Genomic DNA, 17,002 nt, shown 5'->3' on the forward strand with positions numbered 1-17,002 from the left:
CATTTCTGGTAATGTGGGCCTATGGAAGGCTGTGCTCTTAAGAGGGGTGTGAAGGGGAACCAGTAGTGACCCAAACAACACAGTAACAAAGTCCAAAATAAAGGGAATGTCCAATAAAGGCTCTATATAAATATATATACTTTAATTAAACACACCATCTGCAATGGAACACATAGAAAATACTATAGAAAAAGCCACCCTGAAGGAAGAACAGAGAAGATGGAAAAGACTGAGGAATGTAGCACTCTGAGCATAGTTCCAAGGGTGGCTGGTAAATTACTAGCCACAAAAAGAATATGTTGTGGTTGAAAACAGGTGCAATTGTGACCTAACCAGTTCTCTCGGGACTAAGTGAATTGAGGGGGCAGTTCCGGGTCAACAATACCTGGATTTGGTTCTTGGTATGTTGACAAAGTCAGACCCAGTGTTGAATGTTGATGCCAGCATACCAAGCTATCAAGCTCAGTTCAGGCATGTTGGGTTATATGTGTGCAAGCAAAAAGTGGGTGTTGAGTAGGGGCAAATACAGTAGCTCAGTGTGGGCAAAGTGGGGGCTCACAACAATGCAGGTCAGGTCCTTCCCAGGATATCTTAACAGTTGGGCCAGGCTGAGTAAGGCTTTAGCCGCTGGAAGGGGGTTGATGTGTGATGCTCCAGCGGTTTGAGTCAGCGGAAAATGGTTGTCGAAGTGGTGATCTTGGGGTTGTCTATGTGCAGGGCAGTGAGGCAGTCATTCAAGGGTTTGCTGGGTCGGGCCATGGTTGCAACCCCTGGTGAGAGTCAGTGTGTGACACACCAGTGATTCTGATTGGCTCCTACCATTGAGTAGTCGATTTGGGCCTACCAGGTGACAGGCTTAGCTAGGCACAATGCAGCATTGAGCTGTTTTGAAGTGCAAGCAATAGCTCCGATAGGTGGGGGAGCACACAAGCCAGTGCTGGCATCTTCCATCTCATTCACGGCGCAGTGAACAGGGAGCAACAGGTTTAGTGTGTTAGAACTGGGAGCTTCCGCTGGTGTGGCCCTTCGACTGCTGAAAGGCCTACTCAGGGAGACTTGAGGACAGGTTTGTTCCAGTCAGGGTCTGCTTTGCCAGCTGAAGGATATTCCAGTGTTGAGTGATAGGTCCTGGTCCACAGCAGAGGCTACTCCTGATGTGCCCTGGCATTGGGTAGTGGGCAGATCTTCCTACTGCCTTGGATTGCTCCTACTTTACCTCAGACGGAGGGCTTTGGAAAGTAGAAGCTTCGCAAAGTGATTCTAGTGAGTTCTTCTTAGGCGAATCTTTGTGTCTTGAGATGATGCGAGAGAATCTGAAGCAAGATAACTAAACTAAAGCTAGCCCGCCTTATTGCTCCAGTTCCTGCTCTTGAACGGAGTGGACTTTGCCCTTCTGATGTCATACCCAAAGTGCTTTGCTCCAGATGAAGTGGAGGGGACAGGAAGGAGAAAGAGAGACCAAGAGAAATAAGATGGTGGAAGTTTCCTTACATTGACCAGAGCCTACTGCCTACTCTAAACCTGCCTCCTTCCCTTCTCGTTAAGAACAATGGGCTTTAGAGATGCAGCACCCTGGTGTGATGCAACTCCTTTTGAATGAGTGTGCTTCTTTGATGCCTTGGCCAAGGTCAGCTGCTTGCTCTGTGGATGTCTCTGGCAGAGGGTGTTAACTACCCTCACAAAGAGATCAAATAAGAGGTCTGGTCCTCCAGGTTCCTGTCCTGCCATTTGGAAGCGTACACACAGCTGACCAAAATACACATCACCTTCCACAGCAGAGCTGACTCACAGGAGCTGACACATGCAACATATCAATTGGGAGGTGGCAGCCATGATCCTAAGTAGTTACATGCATCATGCATTGTCTCAGTTATAGCTTCATTTAGAGTTTATCCTGCCACCATTATTGGTTATTTATGATCTTTGTAGTTTTGGTATAGATGAGCATATCTTCTTAAATGCTGCTGCTGCACTGTAGAGACATGACTGTCACTGTGACTGTTGAATGGGCATCTTGTGTTCTTTGAACCTGCTCTACGCCACAAGTAGAGCAGCCACTGTGTATAAAGTTGTTGATGCAGCAGGGTACAAGTACACCATGCTTTTGGCATGGGCTTGACGAAAGGGGGAATATGGTTACCAGATCATTGCATTCATAAAAGTCAAAAATGCCTGTGGTTTTCTCCCTTGCCAGATGGCATTTCCTCACAAACTTAATTTGTTGTGGTGCCTGACAGAGAATGTAAAATCTAGCAAAATAAATCCCAGTGTTTATCCTATCCTTCGTGGAATGCAGATTGCTTTCATTGGATGTTTGCAAAAATTAAACATACATTTATAATCTGTTGAGTGCTGCTGAAAATCATCTAACCCGTTTTCTCCAATAATTTTAAATGTACAACTAGCAAGCACAACATGCAATGATGTTTTCATTTCAAAGTCCATAAAGCTCTCCCTAAAATTGGAAATAAAAAATTATCCAGCTCTAAAACAGCAACAGACTCCTAAGGCTTTCTTTCCTTTTAAATGTTCCTTATTTCTGTTTCTCCCTGTAAATATATTTAATGTACAACAAAACATTCCATTTTGTTTAAATACCCCAAAAACCTATCTAGGAAAGAAATTAAAATGTTGCAGCTCTCAAACAGCAACAAACACTAGCCCACACCACCCATTGACTGCTGACACACGTTTCCTATATGTAGCCAGACGAATAGGCCTGCCCAAGTATTTATACAAATCTCCTGGACATTGTTTTACATGCTCTTCAGCAGGCCCACCTGACCATAAAAGCTCCCAAGTGCCAGGTTGGTCAGGGTTCAGTGACCTGCCTTGGGCATGAGGTTGATGAGGGCGAGATTCATCCTCTTCCCAGCAAAGTACAGGCTGAACAAGACTGGGCAGCCCTGACTACCCAAACCCAGGTGAGAGCTGTTCTAGGCCTCTCCGGGTATTACAGAAACTTCATGCAGGATTATGGAACCATAGATTGCCCTCTAACTGCCCTCACAACTCCTAAAAAGCCCAAGAAGATCGTTTGGACTGAGGATTGAGAGAAGGCCTTCCAAGGCCTTAAGGATTCCCTTTGTCAGACCCTTGTTCTCAGGGCACCTGATTACCAGAGAAGTTTTAATGTGCAGATGCCTCTGACCCTGGAATAGGTGCTGTCCTTTCACAGTTTGATGACATAGGCAGGTAACATCCTGTATGTGTTATAAGTCTTAAGGACGGGGAGCTCAGATGGGTGATTGTGAAAAAGTAGCGTGTTTCCCTCGTGTTGGCCCTTTGAAAGTGAGACCCTACCTCTTTTGGGCTCACTTTGTTGTGTAGACTGACCATAAGCCCTCACAGTGGTTAATGAACATGACAGGAGAGAATCCTAAATTGCTCAGGTGGTTCATAAGCCTTCAGGGCTTTGACCTCACCATTGAACATAGGCCAGGTGCACAACATAGCAATGCTGCTGGTCTGTCCATACTATATAACTGAATGGACCAGGAATCCCATCCAGGAGTGGATTAGATCCCCTTGTACTAAGTCTGGGGGTGGGGGGGAGGGGGTGGTGACTGTTAGAAAAGATGTCTCTTTTAGCAAATGTCCATCCATATTCTAAGGACCCCCCAAATGTTTTACTTTTGTTTTTGAACCTGTCCTGACATTTTACGGGGAAGTGAAGCCTTTTGTTTCACTACCCCAGCATTCTGCTCATTTTGTTATGGGGAAACTGATCAATTCTTCAGACTGTGAGCACTGGGAAGCTATGTTTCCTTTTGGTCTTTTTACATTTTAGGTACCTTTTTAAAAGTGCACACAGCATTTTACAATGCAGTGCAGTTGTGATAAGTTTGTATCTCCCTAGACTTTTGCACTTAGGATTCTTGGTTACTTTTATATGTAGTAGTTATTTGGGTAGAGGGTACGACAAATATACCTGTGCGCTAATGACCACCTTCAAAATAGTTGAATTGGTGGCATGCAGCGTTCACTCTTCCACAAATCCCATTGGAAAACTGCGACTCTAAATTAGTATCTGAATTTTGAAGAATCTATAATTATTTCGTTAACATATTTGACAACATATCTATTGGCATTGCGTGAGTCACCGTTTTCCAATGCAATTGGATACTTTTATATGTACCTAAAGACAAGTTGGTGGCACCAATTACCTTTTTTCAATGTTTATATTATTTCTAGTGTGCAAATTTGCGTTTACCATGCATGGCTAATGAACGTGGCTAGTGCCCTAAAATGACCATGGTTGTTTGGCCTTCTTCCTGCCTTTTCTGCTGAAAAAGATTGGAATCCCTTCTCTCTGGAGTGGGGAATAGCCAAGTAACAGTTGACTGAAAAAAGGATCCAGAGGACATAATTTTTATAAAGGTATCAACAATATTTGTTTAAATTTATACAAAGCCATTGGATGCAAGAAATCATGAATTAATCTAGAGAGCAACAATTCATTGCAGGTAAAACAAAAAGAAATAGATAAAAACTCATTCACACCCATCAAACAGTCAATTTGTCCTAATACACTCATCCATATAGAATTCAACATTCATGTTTGCACAACACACTAAATAAAACTACATATTCAAAACATTTCATTTAAACATTGATAAAAGACAATATTTCACAATGTGTGTGTATTTGTTTTTTTCTTTGTTTCTTTTCCTCTGTCTTGGAATTAGTCTAAGTAGTTATCTAATGTAATACAAGCACAATTTCTAAGACTCTAACAGGATCGACCGGATCAACGTGTAGGTGTTGTTTCACCACGTCTTCATCAGAGGACTAAAGGACATTTTACAACAACAAAATATATATAACCACATAAGTCAGATGTGATTGCCCAATTAATGTCACCTGCATATGGCAATGCTGTACATTCACCTACATGAGTGACCAAAATTACCATAGTGAATTCACCACATGCAGGGACACCTCTGTGACTGGCAGATAATCCCACAATAACTCCAGTGCCCTTGGTCCCATGCCTTCAGTGAATCAAGGGAGGTGTAGGATGGGTGGAGACCAAAACCATATCTTATTCGTTGTGGGTGGTAACCAAAGGGAAAGGGGGGAGTCTACTTTCAGTGCTGGGCATCATCTTCTTGTGGGTCAGTGGAGACTCACAGGAGGCATGCATACACAAATGTTTGCATAAGGATTACTCTGCAGGTGGTGACCTTCAAGAGACCACAGCACAGTTGTGCAAGCAGGTGGACCTAGTCCTACGAAATAGTGAATGAATGATTGAAATGTGTGTATGTGCATGCATATTAGAATGAGTGACAGCAACATAACACATACAAATGCAAATGCAGTCCAAGTGACTCCCTTTAATTCAGGAATTGCCAGGTCTCACTAGTGACATAATCCTTTGGAGAAAGTGCAGCACAAATGGAGGAGTCAATAATGTGACTTAATGCTCCTGAAAACAAAAAATTGTAACAATGTTGAAACAACCTTGCCAACGGTTGACCAACACACAATGCGATACTGATGGAGGATTCAGAGGGCCATACCGGCAAATGCACGTAAGTAATTGTGTGACTGTAATTGATGCATTAACTGCATGGGGGTCCTGGATTTCCTTGTGTTTTGTCACAGTTGTGATTTTACCTGCATTGAATTGTTGCTCCTTGGATTAATTAATGATTTCTTGCATCAAATGACTTTGTATCATTTAAATAAATATATTTGATACCTTTATAAAAATTACTTCTTCCTGCCTTTCCAGGTCAGGAACTCTCAAACAAAGGCATGCACTTAGACGGAAAAAGCTTGTGCCTCCATGGGCTAGTGAAGCCTGTCTTGTGGTTGGCCCAGAAAGGGGGTGATACTGTCTGGTTCTATTGCACATCCATGGTGCCTGAGACTCTAGGTGTGTGGCAGGACTGAAACCCACAATGGTCCCTAATTGGACCACTGCTGGCTCTTAGAATGTTGCAGATCCTTACCATTGGAGGGCTTGGACTTACTTCCAGACAGGATATTGGATAAGAACAAAGTTAGAGTGTTCAGAAAAATCACTCGTAGGGACACAAGCTGTTAAGCCTAAGCAAAGGGAGTTGAAATCAACTGAGAAAGTAAGCAGGTGCAAGTCTCAAGTGAGACAGCATGACTTAAGGCAAGAAGGTAAGTACCCGCAAGCCCGAAAAAGTAACTTTGGTTTGAAGAAAGGGGTCCAGCTGGATTCTGTCTTGCTACAGCCAAACAGACCCTGGTTCCTGAGCTTCATTCGTGGGGAGAAGAGGGAGGACGTCAGAAGGGCTCCTGTGGCAGGGCTCGGGAAGGTTGTTGGCAGATACGGGTTTCTTTTGGTTCAGTGCAACTTTGCGGTTTCAGCGCTTGGCAAACAGCACTCATGCAGAATGATGGACACTGGTTGGACTTTTCTTGCTCTCCTGGTCCTGCACTCCGTTCAGGGGACTCTGGATAAGGATTTCCTGCTTCTGGAGTGTCCTTAGGAGGCTCCTGGAGGTTTTGGCCAGAATCGTTCCGCAGCAGATATTGCACTCGACTATGGACACTCAACCCCTGACATTGGGTTTCCGCAGCAAAGGAGAGGCACAGCAAGTTAGGGATTGAACCAAAGTGGAGTTCGTCTCGGGGTTAGTTGGTCCCACTAACCCAGGGGGAGTAGTTGTTCTGTCCTGAGCTTCTCTGTCGAGGTGAAAAAGGAGGTCAGCACAGTAGGTGTTCTTCACTGGGATAGTGAAGGTCCAGGAGGTTGCAACAGGTTTTGCGTCACAGTTTATTCTTCTAATTTTTCTTCCAGTAGTCGACTCTGCCTGTAGTCTGAAAAACCTTGCCTTTTAAGCAAGATTTCCCATTCATGCACAGCCTAGGCTGTAAATCACACAACAGGGTGGCTGTCCTTTTAGCCAGCCAATCGGGACTGGATTTGACCAGGCAAACCCAGAGACAATGGACAGGGGAGTTTCGGGACCCTCCCTCACATCCTGTCCTTCCAGACACACTGGCGTCAGGGGCGGGTTTCAGGGCTGAAGCACACCAAAGGCAAAACAAACAAAGGGCTCAAATCTGTCTCAATGAGTAAAAGCCAAGAAAGACCACACAAACAGAAAATGGCAACAAAAGAAGACAGGAACCATTTTAACAAAATTGTCACTCATGGGTGCTGTACTGCAGCTGTGGGTTCAGCCTGCGGTAGAAAAGCACAATGGTAGGAACAATTAAACCACTGCCACCAGCCATGTAAAGGAGTGAGGGTAAAAACAAGATGTTACAGGAGAAAGTAGGATAAGGGGCTATTAAGTATTCTCCCAGCACTCCAAATAAGATGATGTGTGCTGGATCTACAAAGAGAAAAGGTAAGTAAAGTCATATTCACTTTACTAATCTTGAGAACTGTAGGTCACCCAAGAACAGATAGTTAAACCTTAAGAGAAATTCAAAGGATTTCTCAATGACACTGCACTGAAGGTGCTGTGTGTCACCATACAAAAAACAGATGCCTATGGAGTTTGTCAGACTACAAAAGCAGTGAAAACACATAATCTAAATCAAGTAAAAACACACGAGAGAGGGAGAAAAAGACCCCACTCACTCAGAAGTTAAAATTAAAAAGTTCTAAGTCCAGCAAAAGAGCTGGGGGTCTCTAAGGTTGAAGGGAATTATCACAGAAATGAAAATTATCCCTAACACTCGTGTCCCCCAGACTAAGAGACAGGAGGATTTAATCCACTTGTGGATGAATGTCTTATTCCAGCAGTCATACTTTCTGGACAGAACATCAACATTTTGTTGATTACACCGTTACCTTTGTTCAATAGTGAAATCAAACCCTTGGTGGCTGATTGACCATCTCAACAATTTTGGATGTTCCCCCTTCATCTGCATTAACCATCTCAAGGGTTGGTGGTCAGTCTGAATAATGAAAGTAGAACCATTCAAGTATGGCCTAAATGTCTTCAGTGACCACACAATGGCAAAACATGTACATTCTATAGTTGCCATCCTTGCCTCACGGTCCTTCAGATTACTGCTGATGAAGCAGATAGGGTGTTCCCTGCTTTTATCATCTAGTTGGCTCAAAACTGCACCTATCCCTGTATTAGAAGCATCTGTCCGTACAATGAAGGATTTGGTACAATCAGGAGCACTCAAGACTGGAGCTTGACAAAGGGCTGTCTTCACTCCTTCAACTTCCTTATTGCACTCCTCATTCCACCTGACCTTCTTGGGAAATTTGGGTGAAGAGATTACAGTTAAGGGAGACGCTATGGTTCCATAGTTCTCTATGAAATTCCTGTAGTACCGAGTGAGACCTAGGAAGGCTCTCACCTGGGTTTGAGTAGTAAGGATGGCCCAGTCATGTACAGCTTATACATTGCCAGGCAATGGCCTTATTTCCCCTCCTCCTACCTCATGCCAAGGTAGACCACTTTACTCTGACCAATTTGAAATTTACTAGCCTTTATGGTCAGATGGGCCTGTTCCAGACCATGCAAAACATATGATTTGATAGGTTATTAATAACATGCTTAATACCCAGTGGTTTCTAAGCGCTGTCCCGGGGATAGAACCTATAGTGCTCCCTGTGGTCTTACTTCAAAGGCGAGCATGTTGCCCCTGAGCTATCCTCCCGAGATATGCTAGGTGGTGAAGATGCTCATCCCAAGTGGGGCTGAACACTGCAACGTCATCTAAGTATGCCATGCAGAAGTCCTCTAACCCATTCAGAACTGATGCACCATCCTCTAGAATGTAGCAGGTGCATCCTTAAGTCCCACAGGCATAACCTTAAACTGGTGTAAGCCTCCTGTGGTGGAGAATGCCTTTTTCTCCTTGGCATGGTCTTTCAGAGCTATTTGACAATAGCATGAGGTCAGGTCAAATGTACTGAGGAGCTTAGCTGAACCAACTTTGTCCACCAGCTCATCTGCCCTGGGTATAGGATGGGCATCAGTTGGGGTGACTGCATTAAGAGCCCTATAGTCCACGCAGAATCTCAACTCTTTGGTTCCTGCCATCCATCCTCTTCCTGAGGCCTAGCACATAGTCAGTGACTCTCACTGGCTATAGGGAAGGAGCACTCTCAAACCCTTCCTTGATCAGGGCCAAAGGGCATCTGACTGGATGACCATAAACAAATTCAAAGGTGCAAAAACAAACCCCAGCTTGAGGGACTTCTGTATAAGCAAAGATAAGGCATGACAATAGAAGGTCCACTTTCTTCTAAGTGGTTCCTCTAAAGCACCTATCATGCTCTTCATGGTATGATTAAACCTCTCCATCAACCCAATGGTTTGTGGATGGTAGGGTGTTGAGAACTTTTATTTATTTATTAGCATTCATGAAGTGTATCAGCCCTGAAGCATTGTGGCACTGTTATAGAGAGAATTGCTGGTTGCAAGGACACAAATACTTAGTTACATGACAAACAGTGTTCAAAAAGGCAGAACAGACATAGAAAAGGAGATGGGGTGCAGGGATGATAGCCAGGGGAGCCAAGGGGGTTAATTGAACAGTGTAGTTTTGAGGGTTTTGCAGAAGGATGAGAGGGATGTTTCGGCTCTGAGTGTGTTGGGTAAGGCATTCCAGAGTTTGGGTGCTAGATGAGGAAAACCAATGCCTCCATTGTTTGCCCTTTTGATAGGGGGTACGCAGAATTGGTTGGCGTGGTGACTTCTTTTGGGGCGTATGGACGTGACTATGTTGATGATTTCAGATAAGTAGGAAGGGGAGAGAGAGAGGCATTTGTGTGTTAGGGTGAGGATCCTAAACTTGACCCTCTAACTCGGAGCCAGTGGGCGGCTAGTATGGCGTGTGTGAAGTAGTCTCTTTTGGGGATGCTAAGGGCTGCTCGAAGCATGTTGTTTTGTACTATTTGGAGTCTGTTTAGGTGTTAGGAAGAATTGCATGCAGTACCCTTTGGGAACACTACACACAATTAAGACTAAAGGTGTAAGCACAATCTCACCTTTGGTATACGTCTGTACTACACAGTTTTGTGGTAGCAGGGCTTACACAAAGGACTTGCAATCACAGTGGTTCAAACAAACACTCAAGGTTTCTTGGTAAATCAATATTAATTCATTTACACATTTAGTTAGAGAACATTCCACTAGTAATAAGCATCACACTATCACACTATAATACACTCCAATACCAAACCAATAAGTTTCTGAACAAGTTTGGCTCCCCTGAAGTGGGAGCAAAATGGCACTTCAGTAACTTTCAATAGAAGGGGTAAAAGACAAAGGTTATACAAATTAAACGCAAATACCTTTTCAGGCAGGGCAAATACTTTCAGTCACTACAAGAGGCAATTCAATTCAATGGGCCTGGGCCAAAGTCAATGGATCAGTGTCTTGGATAGGATAGCACAGTTCTGGAAGTAAACGGTTAAGTCTTTGCCAATGTTTTTAGAAGTAGTTTGCATGAAAGAGTTATTTAATTTTAAAATGTTTTTATTGGCATTTAACGTTTAATAACATTTGCATAATGATCAATTAAAGAGACAATTCCATAAGGAGAGGGGGAAAGAGTTTCTCAAAGGGTGGAGGGGGGAGGAGAGGGCGTAATAGGTGAGGGAAAAAAGGTGGGGAAGTGGAAGAAGGGGAAAACAAAAATGGTATCTGAACTTTAAACAATAACGACTAAACAACTGGTCTCTTTGCCATTTGTTGTGTTGATCTGGTGGGTAAGTGCTGAGTCTTGTGAAGCTGCAAATATTTACATAGGGCCTTGGATTTCAGGCCTGGTTCATTATTATTTGATGGCTAGGTGGTGGTTCAGGGCGGTTTGTCATCCGACGGGAGGAACATGTCTCATGTTAGTGCCTTCCAATCTCCGAATGTCGGGCTTATCTCTCCACCTGCTTTGTCTACTCCATTTCCCCAAGCCTTTGTTTCGGCCTCTGTCCAGTGTTCTAGATCTTTGTACCATCTCTCAAAAAATGGGCCTTTCGAGGATTTCCACGTCATGGCTATGGCTCTTTTGGCTAGCACACATACCATGTCCATGAGCTTCAATATGTGTCGCATTTTGCTTATTTTCGGGTACGCACCAAGTAAGCATTCCTTCGGGACCATGTGTATCGAGCCATTCCTGCTCTTCTGCAGGTCTGCTCCACTCTGGACCAGAACGTCTGGATCTTCGAACAACACCAGAACATGTGCGCCATCCCATCTAGTTTGCATTGAGGGCACAGTGGGTCACCGGACCTGTTGATTTTGGCTATTTTCCCTGGTGTCATGTACGTTCTGTATAAAACTTGAATTAGTCTAAATCGGGCATTTCTCGACACTTCTCTGGGAAAGCGTAAACTCTCTGCCATTCCTCCTCAGTAATTTCTTCCCCCAGGTCCAGTTCCCATCTCGCCTTCAAAGACTCACTTCTGGGGTTGGGTCTGTCTGATAGTTGGCCATATAGTCTGAATATTGCTTTCCAGCCGTCTCCCAGGCTGTATAGCAGTGTTGCTAGTGGGTCCAGTTCCGGCTCTTCCGGCCACCGTTGCCACTTTGATTTGGCGCTTTCTCTGACTTTTCTATACCATAGAAATTGGCCATTGGGCAATCCCTCCTCGGCTATCATGTACTCAAATTCACTGAAAGTTCCTTCTGCGCATGTTTCTCCCCAGGTGTAAATGCTGTACCCTTCCCATTGTCTCATTCGGGCTAGGTCCATTTTTCCTCTGCATACTCCTTCTGCTATAGGTATGTCCATAGAGTAGGAGTGTACACCCTTGGTGTGTATCTGGGTTCTATCCCATACCCTTTTGCCCAGTTCTACCAGCATCAGAGATTCCCTCAAGCAGTCTGCCGGGACCCATAGGATCTCTTTCAAGTTCGCTGGGGCCACATGTTGCCGGAGCAATCTGGTTCCTGGGGTGCGTTCATCAGACATCTATTTGGCCACGTGGCTTAGTTGCACAGCTTGGTAGTATTTCCCTAGATCTGGGAGTTGGATTCCACCCGCTTTATATGGCAACGTCAGTGTGTTCAGGGATATTTTGTGTCTAGTGTTGTTCCAGAGTAGTTCTCTCATCAGGCTCTCCAGTACCCGGAAGAAGGGGGGTGGAATAAGATAGTGTATATTGTGGAATAAGTACAGGAGTCTCGGAAGTACTATGATTTTGGCTATTGCAGCCCTGCCCATCATTGATAATGGTAGTTTTGACCAAAATGTCATCAATTTTCTAAGCCTGTGTACCGCCACCTGTGTGTTGCCCCCATGCGTTTCTTCTGGTGTGATCCAAATATTGACTCCCAGATATTTGAAGGTGTGGGGCTTCCATTGAATCCCTACTGTTGGGAGGCTAATTTCAGTGCGTGCAGCTAGGGCAGCCAGAGGGAATATGCTACATTTCTCTTTATTAAAGGAGATCCCTGAGACCCGGGTAAAGTTTTCTAGCACCTCCAGGATTGTTGGCAAGTTGAGGTGGGTGTCCCTGAGGTATAATAGAACATCATCTGCGTATAATGAGATGATGTGATATTCTCCCCCTATCTCGATGCCATTGTCGAAGAATTGCTTCCGCATGAATATGGCTTGCGGTTCTAGGCCCAGGATATATAACATGGGTGACAGTGGGCAACTCTGTCTGGTACCCCTCTGGATGTTCCATAGTCCCGATACTATCTTCCCAGTCTTAACCCTGGCCACCGGCGATTGGTATAGTATTTTTATCTGATAAAGGAGGCCCTCAACCCAAACTGTCTCAGGACCTCCTGGAGCCATTCCCAATAAATGGAATCGAACGCTTTTGTGGCGTCCAAAGAGACCACCGCATATGATAGTTGCAGATTTTTTGTTTGGGCCACTATGTGTTGTAGTCGGCGCAGGTTTACCGCTGCGTTCTGACCCGGTATAAACCCGTTTTAATCTTCGTGTATTAGAGTGCCTATCACCTCGGAGAGCCTCTGCGCTAAAATGGTGGTTAGTATTTTGATGTCATAGATGAGCATGGCTAACGGTCGGTATGACCCACACTCATCTCTGGGTTTCTCGGGTTTGGAAATCGGTACTATTAGCGTCTCCCTCATGCTTTTGGGCAAGGTCCCTTTTTCATAGGATTCTCAAAGGATTTCAATGAGGATGGGGGCCAGTGTCTCACTGTATGTCCTATATAGCTCAGGAGGCAGTCCATTAGTGCCTGGAGTCTTACTCGTGGACAGCGGTTATGTCCTCCAGTGACAAATCCTCATTAAGGGTAGCTGCCTGGGCTTCGTCTAGCGTTGGGAGGCCTATTTCTTCAAGGGTGTCTAGTATGTCGCCCTGTTGTATCTTTTTTGTGTGGCTGTAGAGCTGGGCACAGAATTGACTGAATGTCTTGTTAATTTCAAGTTGTGTTCTACAGGTCTCTCCAGTGGGGGGTTTTATGTCAGCAATTGGATGTTTGGGATGTTCTTTCTTGCATAACCATGACAGGAGTCTGCCTGGTGTGTTGCCTTCTGCATGCATTCTCATGGCCCTAGTTATGTAATCAAATTTAGCTAGTCTGGCCCATGTGTTCTGTCAGTCGTCTCTGGTTGCGGCCAGTTCCTCCTCAGTTGCCCTTGTTTTGGGTGCCATAGCTTCCAGCTGGGTAATTTTCCTTTCCCCCACCTCTAATTCTCTCTGTACGGTTTTCCTTATACCGCCGGCGCTGTCAATAACCTCTCCTCTAATCACCAATTTTAGCGCTTCCCATATCGTGTCCCAGCCCTCCACAGAGCCTATATTGGTGTCTAGGTATTCTTGTATTTTGACCCAGAGGTCTTCTCTGAAGGCTCCGTCAGTGAGGTCCTCACTCAGCATACGCTTAATTGGTATGGGTGGCCTAGGCTCTCTAGTCTTCCATTCCATAAGTAGTGGCGAGTCGTCTTATATTGTTCTACCTAGATAGGATATTGAGTCGACCTGAGGTAAGTGTTGCCTATCAACTAGTATGTAATCAATCCTGGTGTACAGTGTGTGGGAGGATGAGAAATATGAGTATACTCTATCATTCGGGTGGAGTTCCCGCCACACCTCAGCTAGGTTGAGGTTCTCTGGTACTTTGTTCAGTGGGGACTGGGAGGAGAAGGCCAGTGATGGTAAGGGCCTAGACCTATCCAGCACGCCATCTCTTGTGCAGTTGAAATCGCCCCACCCCCACATAAACAGTCCATCCCGGTAGGATGTTAGTTTGGCACTTATCTGAGACACGTACGCCGGGATGCCGTTGTTGGGCAGGTAAGTGTTGACAATGCATATTTCTTGCTGCTCGATGCTGCCGGTAAGTATTAAGTATCTTCCCGCCGCATCTGCTTCCTTTGAGTGTAGCCTGAAGGGCACTGAGCTGTCGATCCAGGTGTAGACTCCTCATGCATATTTGGAGTAGGGGGCGCCGATCCCTGTCCCCCCCACCATTCCGGTATTCTGTTGTCATCCTCTGCTGTTAGGTGTGTTTCTTGTAGTAACGCAATAGAGACATGTTTCCTCCTCAAATATGATTTGATTATGTTCCTACGCATGTAGGAGCCCATCCCCCTGACGTTCCAGGTCATCACCCTGATGTTAGCCTCCATCGTCGTGTTGCATTGTCTTGATCAGTGTCTCCGGTACGCTTTGATTCTGGATGTGTGTTGTGGCAAAGAGTGTAGAACATTTTGAACTATAACTTGATAAACTCAACCAACTGCACCCAGCATTTGTGCCGCTTGGGCAGTGCTCGGGTGCCCCAGCCATCTTTTGGCCTTTCCAAGCCTTCCTTGGCAGGTTGCGATGCAGTGGCAACAGGCCTGCATCAGTTCGTTCATGGGTTTGTGTAATTCGGCGCAGGTTAGGCAGCGTGGTAGGCCTCCCGTCCTCATTGACATGGATTCAGGCATAGATGGCAGCCTGTCTTGGGTAAAGTTCCATTTGAGGGTCCTGTTATGTCAGTGCTGCGAGCGTGTCAGCGGCTCTTCGTCGTCAGCCATATTGTTGTGCTCGAGCCACATGTTTGCTGCTGCTGGAGTCTCTAAGAAGATGGCCCGTCCCTTGTGTATGATCTTGAGCCTGGAAGGTTATAGCAGCATGTACTTGAGGTTCAGTTGTCTCATCCTGGCTTTAATTGCATATAGGAGTTTCTCGCCCTCTGGACCGCCGGGGTATAGTCTGGGTATATTGTTATCTTTGCGGTTTCTCTGCTTATTGCACCTTCCTTGCGTGCGTAACGTAGTATTACCTCCCTGTCCTGGAAGTTCAGAATCTTAGCTATGATCGGGCGAGGGTATGAGCCCGGTGGTGGTTTTTTCTGGAGTGCTTTGTGTGCCCTCTCAACAGCAAATCCCTGAGACAGCTTGCCGGCGCCCACCTCCTGTTGCAGCAGTGATTCAACAAAGACAGTGGGATTGCGTCCCTCGAGTCCCTCCGGGCACCCGAGTAAGCGGACATTGTTGTGCCCAGATCTTCCTTCAGCATCCTCAGCCCTCTCCTGTAGTATCCTGTTGCGTTTTTCTAGTTCCACTACTTTGGACTGGACCTCTTTCAGCGTTGTGGCAAACTCCTGTTGTTAGATTCTGTGGTTGTCACTCGTTCTTCTAGGTTGCATATATCTTGGCGCATTAGTTGCACGTCTGACTTCACTTCCTCTATCTTGGCGTCGATGAATGAGCAGACTCCCGATATTGCCTCTAGGACCTGTGTGTCTTTGGCGTGTTCCTCGGGGGCTTTCTGAGTAGGGTCAGGGGTCTCGGGTTCCAAACTTTGGTCCTTTGGGCAGACCACTGCAAAGGATTCCATGATGCTGGTTTTTCCCTTTCCCTTCGGGGGGAAATTGCCTCGCCTTGTTGACTAGGCCCTCAGGTGGATGCTCGGCCGCACCAATCCCGCAGTGTCGCAGGTCCGCATTTGCTTGTGGCTCTGTGATTGCAGCCTAGTGTTTGTGGTCGTAGGCCCCAGCGTTGAGTATCACCCTTGAAGTTGTGAGTTGGCCGGGATAGGTAATCGTCGACGTGCGTGGTGTTGATGGTGTTTTCGGGAGGCAGGAGTGCACAAGTAATGCGTGGTTGCAGGCTTTCCCGGTGGTTCGTAGCTTATATTGTTGTAGCTTTTTGGTCTAGTTGCCCCTTTGATTGGGGGTAATGTTCTATAATGCTGAGAGTTTGGGTTGGGCCCCGCAGCCCTGAGCATGCCAATTTGCACGTTGATTCAGGTGTCCTTGTGGGGTTGCAGTCCCAGTAGCAGGCTTTGGCTGTAGGTCTGTAATGTTACTCCGGGTCTCCTCTGGCTGCCCAGAGGAAGCACGAGGCCTCCCGCGTGTGCCTGCAGGGTATGCACTGCGCCTCTATAGTCCCACCAGGTGCTCTGCAGTGGGGGCTGTCTCCGCCAATATTTATTTTATCATGGCGGTGTGGTTAATCTCCAGCCGCTTCCCCAGTGCCAGGCGCTCACGGGCACCCCTAAGGCAGGGAGTAGGCCCAGCCAGTGCAGGGGAGTTTCGCCAGGCACTGCCCTGTCAGTCTCCATGTGCAATCCCCAGATCCTCTCGCTCTATGGGCAAGGGATACGCACCCACCGACCTGTATGGTGCCAGTCCGCTGGTCGCTCGCGCCTGCTGGGGCCCCCCATCACGCCGGGGGCCGTCTGCAACTCCCTCTGCCCCAAGGCTAAGCCGCTCCTCAGCAGTCTCAGGACAGCGGGGTTCCTCCTACACCCCTCCGCTCGGGCTCAGTATTTCCCAGCGGGCAGGGCCATTCCCTGTTCACTCCGGTCCAGCCCAGTAGCCCCAACAGCGCACCGCTCTGTCTCTAACGCGGCCACAGCCCAGCAAGCGCCGCCCCCACAGGGAGCATAGATGGCTCTCCGCTCTTCCAACCAGCGATGGGAGCCAACCAGCGCTCCCGGGGAGTCCCTCACCATAGCTGCCAGCAGAGTACCAGCCGTTTGTGTCGCGGCTGCTCCGTGGTTCTGTCCTCCCACTATTAGATGGCGGGTGCCGCCAGCGCCATTTTGGGCTGCAGGGCGTCTCAATGAAGCGAATGTTTTCACAGTTCCCAGTTCCGATTCTCCTCTGGGAACGTAC

The sequence above is a fragment of the Ambystoma mexicanum genome, chromosome 7p, assembly GCF_040938575.1.
Source record: "Ambystoma mexicanum isolate Mex_15411 chromosome 7p, UKY_AmexF1_1, whole genome shotgun sequence".
NCBI classification, from domain to species: Eukaryota; Metazoa; Chordata; class Amphibia; order Caudata; family Ambystomatidae; genus Ambystoma; species Ambystoma mexicanum.